Genomic DNA, 14,828 nt, shown 5'->3' with positions numbered 1-14,828 from the left:
ATATATATATATATATATATATATATATATATATATATATATATATAGTGTGTATGTACTGGTGTTGGTGTGTTTATGTCCCCATAACTTAGCGACTCAGCAAAAGAGACCAATAGAATAAGTACTAGGCTTTAAAAAAATAAATCCTGGAGTTGATTTGTTCGACTAAAACCCTCCAAGGTGATGCTCCAACATAGCCACAGTCAAAATGGCTGAAACAAGTAAAGAAATAAAAGAACCAATACATGTATATATATATATATATATATATATATGAGTGGCTGTGTGGTAAGTAGCTTGCTAATCAACCACATGGTTATGGGTTCAGTGGCACTTTGGGCAAGTGTATTCTACTATAGCCTCGAGCCGACCAAAGCCTTGTGAGTGAATTTGGTAGAGGGAAACTGAAAGAAGCCTGTCATATATATATATATAGGCACCGGAGTAGCTTGCTAACCAACCACATGGTTACGGGTTCAGTCCCACCGCATGGCACCTTGGACAAGTGTCTTCTATTATAGCCTCGGGGGGCCAACTAAAGCCTTGTGAGTGGATTTCGTAGACAGAAACTGAAAGAAGCCTGTTGTATATATGTATATATGTTTGTATGTCTGTGTTTGTCCCCCCCACCATCGCTTGACAACCAATGCTGGTGTGTCTGCGCTCCCATAACTTAGCGGTTCAGAAAAAGAGACCGATAGAATAAGTACTAGGCTTACAAAGAATAAGTCTTGGGGTCAATTGGTTCTACTAAAGGCAGTGCTCCAGCATGGCCACAATCAAATGATTGAAACAAATAAAAGAATATACACATACATATATATACCCACATTTACATACTCACACACACATATATGATGGGCTCTATTCAGTTTCTCTTTACCAATTCCACTAACAAGGCGCTGGTCAGTCAGACTGAATCTAAGTTTATGTTGTTGTGAAGACTTTAACCACACTGCCTCTCACATACACATACACATACACACACACACTCAAACACATGCTCGTACACACAGACATGCTTACACACATGCACACACTTCTTTTACTTGTTTCAGTCATTGGAATGCAGCCATCTTGGGGCACTGCTTGCAAATGTTTTAGTCGCACAATTCGATCCCTGGTACTTGCTCTATCATTCTCTATTGGCTGAACAGCTAAGTTACTGAGATGAAAACAAACCAACACTGGTTGTCAAGCGGTGATGGAGGACAAACAAAAACTCATATATATATATATATATATAGAGAGAGAGAGAGAGAGAGAGAGTGTGGCTGTGTAGTAAGTAGATTGCTTACCAACCATATGGTTCCGGGTTCAGTCCCACTGCATGGCAACTTGGGCAAGTGTCTTCTACTATAGCCTCAAGCCAACCAAAGCCTTGTGAGTGGATTTGGTGGACGGAAACCAAAAGAAGCTGGTCAATCGCCATGATTGACCACTAGCCACTAAAGTTTTTTTTTTATTCTCTCTCTCTTTATTTTCTTGTGTTCCTTTCTGTTGAAGAGCATACGCTCAAAACATAAAAGACTTTCTCATCTTCCCGAGTGTTAAACTAATACACCTGCCTTCGTCTTTTGTTTTTTTTTGTAAATTCCAACTGTACATGTATATATATATATGTGTGTGTGTGTGTATATACATATATGGAATAATTACTATGAAGCATTGTGTAGAATATATTGTATAAAGGATCGTGGGTAAGGACAGAATAATACAAAATAAATGCAAGGCATATCACAAGAAAACAAATATATGAATTAATGTAGACTTACCTTGTATTCAATATTTGTTTTCTTGTGATTTGCCTTGCATTTACTTCGCATTGTTCTGGCCTTACCCACGATTCTTCATACAATAGTCATCATCATCATTTAACGTCCGCTTTCCATGCTAGCATGGGTTGGACGATTTGACAGAGGACTGGTGAACCAGATGGCTACACCAGGCTCCAATCTGATTTTATAAAAGGAGCTTCTTTCTCTTTCTGTCCCCAAGTCTACTCAAAACTTTGGTCGACCACCCAGGGTACACAATGGAACTGAACTGCAAACCATGTGGTTGGGAAGCAAGCTTCTTAGCACACAGCCATTGATTACTAACGTAGTTCCTTTGTGTAGGAAGGGGCCTTATATGAACCCCCAGTAGGAGACAAGTATTTTATTTTATTAACTCCAGAATGATGAAAGGCAAAATTGGTCTTCACAGGATTTGAACTCAGAATGTAAAGGGATGCTAAATACCACATGCTGTTTTGCCAGATGCCCTACTGATTTTGTCAATCTTTGAATGACTCAGCTGTTCAATCAATAACTGACATACTGCTTTAACTGAAAATTAAAAAAAAGAAAAAGAAAAGAAAGAAAAATCAATATTAAAAAAAAAATCTAACTTGAGAACAAATATTACACCAGAAAATATTTTCATTTTAGTTTCCCAGAATACAAATGAGGAATGTTGGTGCTTTCTGAGAATAGATAAATAGATAGAAAGTTAGGATAGATAGATAGATAGATACATGTGTGTGGGTGTGAATGCATGTATGTATATTTATGTATATATGTATGAATATGTATACAAACATGTATGCGTGTGTATCATATATATATATATATATATATATATATATGTATGTATGAATATATACAATAGATATGTATATGTATGTAAATACGTTATGTATGCATATACATATATGAATGTGTGCATATAGAAATATATGTGTGTGTGTGTGTGTATATAATTGCATCCTGTTGCCATCTGAAGTAATAACAACAATCTAAGTAACAACAACAACAAAAACATGTCAATGGTCTAAAGTGAGTAAAGGTTATATTGTCAGTCTAAACCCCCAATATGTCACCAGCATGTTATTGATATAATGCATAGAAGTTGTTTTGCTTGACTATTAACAGATTATGTTAATTTCATTACGTTACTCCGAGTATTTACATAGGAAACTGTACAGATGATTTGTATTATAATTTAAACAAAGGAGAGGGGGGAGCAAGTGTCGTATCATTCTAGTTGGGACTTGGGACTAGAATTTAATTGATTGATTGATTCAGTATAAACCTATTACTTGAAAGTTAAAAGAAGGAGATTAGATAACCTTTTAGCATTTAAACCAGCCAAATCCGGCCTAAATATTCTACCTGTTTTATACTCAAACTGACCAGATATGACATCTCACATCTAATCTACAATGTCATCCTAAAAAATATACACTCATATCATCAAAATGGATGCTGATGAAACATGTTCTGTATATCACAAGTGACACACAGTACAGGAAACTATCTGCAGATGATGGGTAAGAACTGACTTCAGAGCAGTGATTCATTACGGACATGGATTTTCCAGGGCTACTGAGAGCACACCAGATGTCACCTGAGATGCAGCATTCTACAGGCTTGGTAAAGGGTAAAGACCCCCTTTAGTAATGAATGACTATGGGATTGCACCTAGAAAGTTACCCTCTGAGGAACAAGTCTGGGCAAGGTTGTATATGGAAGAGCAGCAGTTGCCCATGCATACCAGCCTCCACTCTCCATGCCACAGATGTTATCCAAGGAAAAGGCAAAGGGGCCAATACAGCTTGGCGCCAGTGACATCGCAACTCATTTCTACAGCTGAAGGAACTGGAGCAATGTGAAATAAAGGGTCTTGCTCAAGAACACAACACACAACCCAATCTGGAAATCAATCTCTCTATCTCATGGTTGTGAGCCCAATGCTCTAACCACTGAACCATGCACCTTCACCAACTTTTACTCTACAGGCACCATATCTATATCTCCAAATGAGCCAAATTCCATGTCCATGGAATTGGCTCATCTCAGACTCACTTGCATTGCAACTGTTTCACTTTTGTCTCACTTGAACCTTGCTCCAAACACAGATCTGATCTATAGCTTGCAGCAGATTATGTCATAGAAACTCACACCAATCCTCTTTGTTCAAAGTCTCTCATCATTCTCCCAATACACATCATCAGTGGTGATTGCTTTGAACATATATTAGGCCAAAGAGTTTGGCCTTCTTTCTCCACACTGCCTTGTCTCACAGGCCACCTAGCTTATTCTGAAGTCATCTAATGGCTGTGTAAGTTTAGTGTACACGAACGATGGCTTACAAAATAAACTGAGAGAATAAAAATTGACATAAGACAAAACAGCTGTGGGCATATAATATCATCATCATCATCATCGTTTAACGTCTGCTTTCCATGCTAGCATGGGTTGGATGATTTGACTGAGGACTGGTGAACCAGATGGCTACACCAGGCTCCAATCTGATTTGGCAGAGTTTCTACAGCTGGATGCCCTTCCTGACGCCAACCACTCCGAGAGTGTAGTGGGTGCTTTTACATGCCACCGGCACGAAGGCCAGTCAGGCGTTACTGGCAATGTCCACACTCAGAATAGTGTATTTTATGTGCCACCTACACAGGAGCCAGTCCAGCAGCACTGGCAACAATCTCACTCGAATGTCTTTACACGTGCAAATAATATATTTTATTCATTTTTATTACTTGTTTTAGTCATTAGATAGTGGTCATGCTGGGGCACCACCCAGAAGAATTTTAGTCAAGCAAATTGTCCCTGGCACTTATGATTTTTAAGCTTGATATCTATTCTGTTGATCTCTTTTGCCAAACCACTAAGTTATGAGGAGGTAGGCACACCAATACTAGTTGTCAAGCAGTAGTAAGGGACAGACACAGACACCCTCCCCCCACCATACACAGGGGCTGCTTTCAGTTTCCATCTACCAAACTTACTCATAAGTCTTTGGTCGGCCTGAGGCTGTAGTAGGACTGTAGTGGGACTGAACCTGGAATCATGTGGTTGGGAAGCAAGCTTCTTACCACACAACCACATTTGTATTTATCTCTAGATTAAAGAAATGCAATGCACTTAAAGTGGATAATACCTTTGGGGGAGGAACACAATGGAAGATATAGGATGATGTGATAAAACCTGATCTCAGAAGAGTTACAAAATGACAAAGGACCACAAATTATTGGTAACCTGTGACGTGGGAGAAAACCTGTTCACCTGTCCAAGTATGGCAAAATCATTGTTAAAATGACGGTTGGCAATGATTGCAGTATGAATTTGTCTTCATTCAGGTCTAGCAAGCTTTACCTCTTTACTATCTCTCTACCTCTTCCCCTTCATGTTGCCTGTGTAATGAGGGATGGCATCAGGTACACCCATATTCAATCCTCCATATCATCATTTTCCTTTATTGCAAACCATCACTCTTTCTCTTCCATTACTTCCTCCCTTATCATTGATTGATATTCATCCCTTTCTCTCTTCTCCAGTCTCCCTCTCTCCTTCTCTATCACACTCTCTCCTTCTTGTCACCCTTTCTTCCCATTATGCCATTCCTGCTGTTTTTCTGTCCACTCTCCTTACCAACAACAAACAAGCAACATGCAGCTACCCATCACTGTCTCTCTTCCATTACTACCTCTTTCCTCTAATACCTTTTTCAGCCCAGTTCTTTTCTTCATCATTCTGTTTTCTAGTAACCTTTTCAATCATATTGCTTTGACCAGAGACAGTGTTTGAAGTTGAGATATCTCCCTAGTCTTGCTGGTGGTGGTGGTGGTGGTGGTTGAAGGTGGTGTGAAGTGGCCTCTAAAATGCTGATGTTATCGTAAAATAAACTCTCTACAATATGTCAAGTGAATTGAATGATGAATGAAGAAATTATAGCGCAGAAAAGACCCCCCACCACCGCGTCGGTCTTACCAAGGAGAAAATAGTCTCTGTAATGCGAGGACCATGATAATGGGCACATAGTACATTCTGTAAAGTGGTTGGTGTCAGGAAAGAGATACAGAAGTAAAAACCAGGATGAAAAATGAAAAGTAGGAGAAATACGTGATCACCGACGCGTCTAAGAGGGCAAACAGCTCTAAATACGGACTGGGACACTTACGACACATCCTACATCGGTATGTAAGGCAGACGTAAAATACGACGATGTCGATAATTAAAAGCGCCTTTCTCTCTCTCGCTCTCCCTCTACTATTTCTTATACTCTCGTTGTTTCTTACACTGTCACAAACTTTCTTTCTATCACTTTGTCATTTACTCACCACCCCTTCCTCTCTCTTTCGCTTATACCAACTTTCACTCTTTCATTCTCTTGCCTCGTCTTTGATCGACTGTTCCCCCTCTCCCGCACACACCACCAATACTTCTCTTTCTCTCTCTCTCTCTCTGTCACTTTATCTTCTGTCGCCCCTTCAGCTCATATTCTTACATTAATTCCGTTGCTTACTTATTCCTCTCATTCAACCAACCATAGGGGCACCAGTGAGAATCTCGTTGCCTGACGTTTCTCGAGAGGGGTAGATGTAACGAGAGCGGGTTCCATTCAGTATACATGCAGGAGTGCTGTTGCGAAGACGTTTGCAACCATTCCCGCAGTTCGCATCACCTTTGACCGTGTCTCTCATCTGTCATACTCTCGTTAGATTTTCCCACCTTTATTAAGAAATTGTTGCTTCCACTCGAAGACAAAGCCTTCATTGGCGGCTCTCGCTTTCTGTACCTTCCTACCCATTTTATACAGATCAATTAAGGTAAGCTGACATCTCCTTTCATATTTATGTTTTTTACATCTAACGATCGGTTTTCCAATGTTTATTTACGCCTGCGATAGAAACGGTGCGTGTGTATGTGTGTTTGTGCATACACTGGTATAGGTACACCTGAGAAATAAGATTATTCGAAGTGTTTTGCTGGTTCTTGTTCCCGTCCAAGACTTCTATCGAAACATAAACATTTCTGACGTACCCCAAACAAACTCAGCAGAGTACCCTCATAGCACCTAACCCTTTCTTCTCTCCTCTCGTCCAGCTCAGCTTCTAAACATTGATTGCTAGCTCTTTCTCTCTCTCCATGCTTACACACACACACACACACATATATATATATATATAAAGAATTGACCGTGTGTGTGTGTGTGTATACACGCTCACGTAACATATATAAAAATGACTCCTACATCATCCACCCTACTTGGGGACCCCCTATAAACTTGAAGGAATACGAAAGGAATACCAGAAAGCTAGTTTATGTTTACTTCATGCATATTATACATACATATATACATACATATACATACACACATTAAGTATGCGTTCGCGTTTATTATTTATATATTTATGTTGGTTATTTAACCGAGCTTTTTCACACACAAATCAATGTTCATTAAGTAAATCTGTTAATATATTCCCTCTTTGATAGCTTTTCATTTCCTCGTTTAACTTGAATGGGAGTTTTGGGCGAGGTTAGTAATTGTAAATGCGTTGTGCTCTTAAAAAAAAAAAATTACGAAGAAATGGAATATAAATGGTAAGGAATGTATGGGGTACCGTATGAAAATATGTATTTCTGAAGTGAAAGGATTATTATTATTATTATTATTATTAGCTGTGTTGTTTACAATCAGGTCTCAGACAATATACTAAAACAGCCGGAGTAAGTGGTTTTTTCCCCTTATATATATAACATATATATCTGTGCGTCTGTACAACGTGTATATATGTGTATGCATGTATACATATATATATGTATATATATATATGATAAAGTTGCCGAATCTACGTAAACAACAATCGCCCTCCATAGAAACGACAAACAATATTTTTCACCCAATCCACAAATAAGTCCTAATTTTACATAAATAGCGACTGATTAATTAAATCGAGTTAATTACCATTTTATGGTCACATTCGGGGGGGGGGGGGTGATTAGATCGATTCCAGTATGCGACTGGCACTTAATTTATCGACCGCGAAAGGATTAAAGGCAAAGTCGACCTCGGCGGAATTTGACCTCAGAACGTAAAGACAGACAAAATACCGCTAAGCCGGCGTGCTGACGATTCTGCCAATCCGCCTTGCAAATCCTGGAATATTGAGAGTGAATTATGGTCGATGTTGCAATTGGATTCGTGCTAGAATCTTATCTTATTTTACGAGTATTTGTCTTACTAATCAGATTTATTTATCCTTCGATTCATTATCTACCAATATCTATCTATTTGTGTTTATATAAAAAAAATCAAGAAAATCTTCGTTTTTATGAGTTGTAAGCAATAAGCCAGTAAAAAGAACTAATATATACCTCAACCCTTGATTCGAAACCACAATCTTCGGTTTAAGCTCGTAGATGCAAACTAAATATGAGGAGTTTCTATGTAACGAACTCACCCTCAGGGTTTTATTGTCAATCTATCTGCTATCTGTGCATGCAAATATACAGGTAGTTTTTGACGTGCGTGCGTGTGTGTGTGTGTGTGTGTGTGTGTGTGTGCTTGTGTGTCTGTGTTTGTCCTCCTAGCATTGCTTGACAACCGATGCTGGTGTGTTTATGTCCCCGTCATTTAGCGGTTCGGCAAAAGAGACCGGTAGAATAAGTACTAGGCTTACAAAGAATAAGTCCCGAGGTCGATTTGCTCGACTAAAGGCGGTGCTCCAGCATGGCCGCAGTCAAATGACTGAAACAAGTAAAAGAGTATATATATATATATATATACTCACGCACATATGCATATACGTAGATATGTATACACATACATTCATGCATAAATGTATGTATGTATGTTGAGAAAGCACTCAATACGTACGAGTTTTAAATTTATTTTTACGATGACAGGGTTCGGACACTGAAGTTGGTACTGGCCTCGAAGTAACTATACGCACGTACACACACATATATGTACATACATATACATGCATACATATCCGAATGTATATATACACGCTCGCACATGCATACGTGTGTATATGTAAATAATAGAAACTCATGTTTTTCACTGAAATTCTGTTTAACTAAAATATGTCACTCTCTTACACAATGACTCCACTTGGTGAAATCCGATATCATTTCTATCAGAACCTATTAAACATTTAGTTCTTTGTAAACTCTCCCCGTATATATATGTCTGTGTAAATAAATCAGGCTGTTTTTTTTTTAATATCTATCTATCTATTTCTTTCTTTGTTTCTTCAACATGTTATTAATGAAACCATTTGCAGTATGTCGCGTACAAATGTACGAAAAATCATAAACAGTCCTTCCCCCAAACTTCAGTAGAATGTAATTAAAGACCAGTGCTGGAGTTTTGTGGGTAGTACGCAGGGGTGTGGCATTGACTTAGTTTTCAACTCAGAGACGGCTGAGGGTAGCTAGAATGTCTAGTCTCACCTTCTCGATTTCAGCCTTTCGGACCTTAGAGTACTCACCCTCTCCTCAGTATATAATACCCACTTCCATCACTATTGAAGACGAAATTTTAGTATGAAACATAGGTATTTAAATTTAACCCTTGGCCTCTCCTGTCTATTCATATTTCTCTGGTGTCCATGCATCATATATGATACACATTCACAATTTATTTCCACCACCAGAGTAACTTGAGACTTATGAAAGGAAAGCTTTATGTTACTGAGATTGCCTGAAACGAGGGCTAAATTAAAAGTCCGTAAACAAGCGTGGACGTTTATGACCAACTTATGAAAATACTTTGAACAGGCAAGGGGTTAAATATATTAAACAAGTGATAAATCGAGGCCCTTTCTTTTCTTTTTGTTTTCCTTTAATCGGAACTCAAATAGATAAAGCCTATAATTTATAAGGTTGATTTTCATTAAAAATTAGCGCTAAATCTAATTTGTTCCAACTTTTCGTTCGTTACTGCTATTTTTTTTTTTTTGGATCCAACTTACTCTTCCTCGAAGACTGTCTGGTTTTCTTTTCCAATTCCATCCACAACTATTTTGGACCAAAGGAATGTATATTTGTGTGTGTTTGTACTGCGCCTCCTTCAGTGTTGCCGGAAGTTTGAAAAGCAAATTTGACCTCGCAGGCGGGATTTCAAACTCGGTACCGAATGACCGCAACTAAATAACACAAGTGTTTTCTCCGATGCTCTGACGATTCTTCCACTCGGCGTTGATTTCGTCATCGTTGTTGTTTATCCTCAGGCAATCCTTGATCGGATACCGAAAACATACCAAGTTTGATAATTCCGTCTTCTTTCTTTCTTTCTTTCTTCATAAATATATCTAGGACTACATCATTTAATGTGTGCGTCCTGGTTGGATCTTTTCAATCTGACAGATTGAAAAGATCCAACCGTGGTTTGTGTGAGCTTTGGTTGTTATTTCTAGTAATACTTGCTACCACTGAGGCTTTACCGTTGTCGCCATGTCATGTATTATTTACTAGTATACCCGTGTCGTCAGAAATGCCGATAGTTTTATTAATGACAGAAGATGGCACAGTAATAATAAGAGAAGCCATTGATAAGTGTCAGCAATCTACATACACATATACATACACAGAATTGAAGCATTTGAAGAATCAGATATGGTCGTAACGTCTCGGTTAAAAATATCGTCCATATAATACATGTGTGTATGTGTGTGTGTGTGTGTGTGTATACCCACCCACAGGTGTACATATACATATAGGCATATATATATATATATATATATATATATATATATATATATATATATATATATATCGGGTGTCCCCCAAAAATGTATACACACTTTAAATAATTGTAAAGGTGTTTATTAAAATACATTTTATTTCCTACAGACATTATTTTATTGTTTTGTAAATGTCTGTTTTCAAACTGACGTCCGCTCTTGTCCAGGCGCTGCTGACAACACGAAGCAATGGAATTGCAAACATCACGAAACAATTCGTTTGGCATTTGTGTGCATTTTCGGTCAATGGCTGCTCTCAAATCAACGACTGTTGCGGGTTTCATAACGTAGACTTTGTCTTTTTAGGTATCCCCTTTAAAATGTCTTGTGGTGTGAGGTCTGGTGAACGCGAAGGGTATCCAAGGAAACCCCTTAGTCCAATCCACCTGTTTGCCAAGATCTCCTCAAGGAAGGATCTAACATCACAATGATAGTGTGGGGGTGCCCCATCTTGCTGAAAATAAAACTCCTTATCTTTCATCTTCAAAGTCTTCTGTAATGCTTGGCATGACAGACTGTTGCAGCAAGTTCAAGTAAACGGGACCAGTCACAGAAGCGTCAAAAAGGAACGGTCCATTAATCTTCTTGATGATAAACTACACCACACCACACTGTAACTCCCGGTAAATTAACATGGCCTTCCACCATAACATACGGATTCTCAGGTCTCCAGTAAGTGCAATTGTGACGGTTAATTGAACCATTTAATTTGAATGTGGCCTCATCACTCCACACAATATTTGTTGGAAAGTGTGCTTCTTCTACACATCATGCCAAGTATCACTCGCAATACTGCACTCTTCGGTCTGGATCATCGTCATTAATGGCATGGACTAATCTTGGAACGTAACTTTTCCATTGACAACAGTTCAAAATGCTTTGGACAAACGATTTTGAAATACCTACCTCACGACTCGCTTGCAGCACAGATTTTCTTGGACTTTGGTGATACGTTTCCAGCACTCCTTCTTGCTTTGTGGGCGTTGTCGATATTCGTGGTCTTGCAGAACGCTTCTGAACAGTTCCATCAGCTTCAAACTTATCTCTAATTCGAATGATGGTAAGTCGCGGTGGTGAATCTGTTTGAAACTCCCTCCTAAACTGTCTTTGCACTTCAACTGCATTTTCACACCTCCAGTAGCATTTTAGAACGAGTTTCCTTTGTTCAAAGCTTAGTCTATCTGCCATAATTAATTCCAATGGGTTTCATCTGGAAAAACAAAACATCAATTGAGTTATCAGCTGCTAAAGTGTGTATACATTTTTGGGGGACATCCTGTATATATATATATATATACGTACATAGATATAGATATATATATACTTATATACTCTCATACACATACATTTATTATTATTAATTATCGTTCACATAACATTTATATATATGTTAGGTGGACGGTAATATTTTGAAGACAAGAGTTTGATATTTAATTTCATAATTTCATTTATCTACTTAAATATGTGTATGCGAAACTGATATCTAAATACAATTTACGATCAAAATTTGCAGCTATATTTTGATTGGACTTCCAGCGTCTTCAGAGCAAGATCTTTGAATGCTGTTCAACGTCTCTGACTGTTACTCACTCCCTCCGTTTGTCGTTTTATTTTGCTTTCCCGAGCGTGACCGACGGGACACACATTGCATTTTATTATCTGTAAGATAAGATTAAATCCCGTTCAACTCTCACTGAACGAAGTTATGAACAAAAGCAGTCCCTCCGTGACCATGCCATCTTTTTTCCCTATTTACAAGGAACCTAGTTCCTTATCATACATCTCCTCGCTCCATTTTTTTTAAAGACGCTAGTGTGTGATAGGACGATTTGGCTATTATTTCTAGCAGGTCGGGTGATTACGTAGATAGTCTCTCGGTATGTCATTGTTATACGTTGCAATGTGTTGTGGTGTTGTTTTCATATATTATTGTTAGTGTTTTTTGTTTATTAATGTCATATGTTTGTTGTTAGGTTTTGTCTCTTGTTGAGGTTTTTTCAGTGTAAATTACAGAGTATAACTACACAATTGTGCCCCACCGATTTTGTTTCTTTATAGCTTTTAGGAAAGTGGATATTTTTTTAATAGAAATCTACAAATACTCTGTTGTGTCTGGGGAGAGTCATTTTCTTATTGTACCTTGAAATTTAACACGCTCACCGTTAAATACCTTTTAGATGTAGTAAATAGAGATTATATAGGAATTCAAAGTGAAAAACAAGAAAAGAATTTGTGGGTGCGCACGTATATACTGACGCTCATCACATAATTTTCGTACGTCAGTATTTATGTATGAACACTCAACAAATTCTATTCTCTTTTTCTTTGCATGAAATTCTAGTATAACCGTAATTCGTAACATTTGAAAGGTATTTACTAAAAAATTTTCATTAAAAAATATCTATTTTTTCAAGTTATGAAAAAACAAAGTTGGCGTGGAGGTGAGAAACATTACAACCAAAGTCTTTTAACAAGTTGATTAGCAAACCAGTCGAAGAAATAATTACAACAACCAAATTCCTCGCTAAATGCATCTTTACCGACTTAAAAATTGAAGGACACGTCTGATAATGCTGTAGTAACGCCGTGCGCATGCGTGGAATTCAACAGCCAAGCTTTCCCGCTTTGATCGATCTCTTTCTTGCTGACCAGCGATTGAGCAAGGACGTGTCTAGCTGTTTCTCCATCTTTCGAACTCACGCTAGACAGCTCACATCAATATACCGTCTAAAGGTCGACTAAAGGTGGTGTTCCAGCATGGCTGCAGTCAAATGACTGAAACAAGTAAAAGAGTATATATATACAGGGTACAGACAATATTTGTTTGCATAATGGCTGTCTGAGGAGAAAATAAAAGTGTTTATATTTTTTGAAGTATATACATCAAATTTGGATCAGTTTGTCTTCATATGTTCTGTTAATCTTACTCAATGAACTCACCTTTGACCTCAATAACAACCTCCAAGCGACCTCAGAACCAGCCACGGGCCTTCATTACTCTCTCTCTCTCTCTCCCATTTTAGGCCCCTGAAGGCCCTGATAATCCGTGCCTTCAGCTTATCCTTCTCGTTGTAGCTGAATTTGTTGGTCCTTCATTCCACTGTGCCCCACACAAAGAAGTCGAATGGGTTGCAGTCAGGCAAGTTGGGAGGCTATATGTCGGATGCTGTGTGATCAAAGGAATTCTCCAGCAGCCAGGCCTGAGTCTTGCAACTGCTGTGACAGGGCACAGGGTTTTGCTGCTACATGTACGGCCTTCCTGTAGCTACTTGGTCCGTCCAGGGCTTCACCACCGTGCTCAGAACATGGATGTAGTCATTGGTGTTCAGCCTGAGGCTGTTGGGGAAGAAGGGGATGGCATGACATCACCTTTGCTGCTGACAACACCAAAGACCATGATTATAACTGGAAATTTCGTCTGCATGACTCTAGGAATGTCCTTGGGTGAGACGTTGAGCCACCTTGTTGTTCTGGGAGTTGATCTTCCAGTCTTGGCAGAAATTCTTCATGTAGAAGAACCACATCATGTCTGGTTCCAGCAGATGTTTCAACTTGTTGATCAGCTTCTTAATGTGGTCGACCCTCTTTTCCTGCATTGGACAGAAATTGTCCATTGTTCATCTTGGGTGAAAAGTAGCGAACATCCTGATGCACCATCGACCTGATGGACTTTTCATCCACACCTTTCTCCTGTGCAATGGCATGCATCAGCTTACTAGCATTGTTGTTGATGATCTCTTGAATTTCAGCAACAAATTCTGGCATTTTGATTGCATCAGATTGTCAATCATGCTTTTTCCTATCTGCTATCACCTCAATGTCGAATTTTCCACCATCCTTCTGTTGACGTTGAGGAAGTGTGAAATTTCCTTGTTTTTCCTTCCTGTGTAGATTCCAAAGAGGATTCCATGCCTCTTCCGCAAATTGGGGGTTTCAAAATTTTCCATAGTCAGTTATTCTGCCAAAAAAATAAAGCAAAATAAAAAAATGGCAATTGTTTTTTAGAAGGTAAAGACCGACAATAAAAGCGAAGAAAAATATGCATAAAATTAGCAGTTGAAAAATGCAAACGAATACCGCCTGCCTCCTGTACACAAATACACACACAGGATTGTCTTGTTTCAATTTCCATCTACCAAATCCACTCACATAGGCTTTGGTTGGCCTGAGGCTATAGTAGAAGACACTTGCCCAAGGTGCCACGCAATGGGACTGAACCCAGAACCATGTGGTTTGGAAGCAAGCTTCTTACCTCACACTCCTGCACCTACACACACACACACACACACACACACACACA

The 14,828-nt window shown here is 38.7% G+C and overlaps 1 protein-coding gene across 1 annotated transcript in view; it reads left to right on the top strand.

The window, feature by feature from the left end:
• Positions 1-6,111: 6,111 nt before the first annotated feature.
• Positions 6,112-14,828, top strand: part of LOC106872988 (major facilitator superfamily domain-containing protein 10) — a gene marked incomplete at its 3' end in the record, with an annotated part of 88,945 nt that continues 80,228 nt past the window's right edge. Inside the window, exon 1 of the mRNA XM_052975663.1 lies at positions 6,112-6,604. The remainder of the gene's footprint in view (positions 6,605-14,828) is intronic.

The sequence above is a fragment of the Octopus bimaculoides genome, chromosome 22 (assembly GCF_001194135.2).
Source record: "Octopus bimaculoides isolate UCB-OBI-ISO-001 chromosome 22, ASM119413v2, whole genome shotgun sequence".
Classification (NCBI taxonomy): Eukaryota; Metazoa; Mollusca; class Cephalopoda; order Octopoda; family Octopodidae; genus Octopus; species Octopus bimaculoides.
The sequence above is the reverse complement of the archived record's forward strand: the minus strand, read 5'-3'. Positions and strand labels throughout refer to the sequence as shown.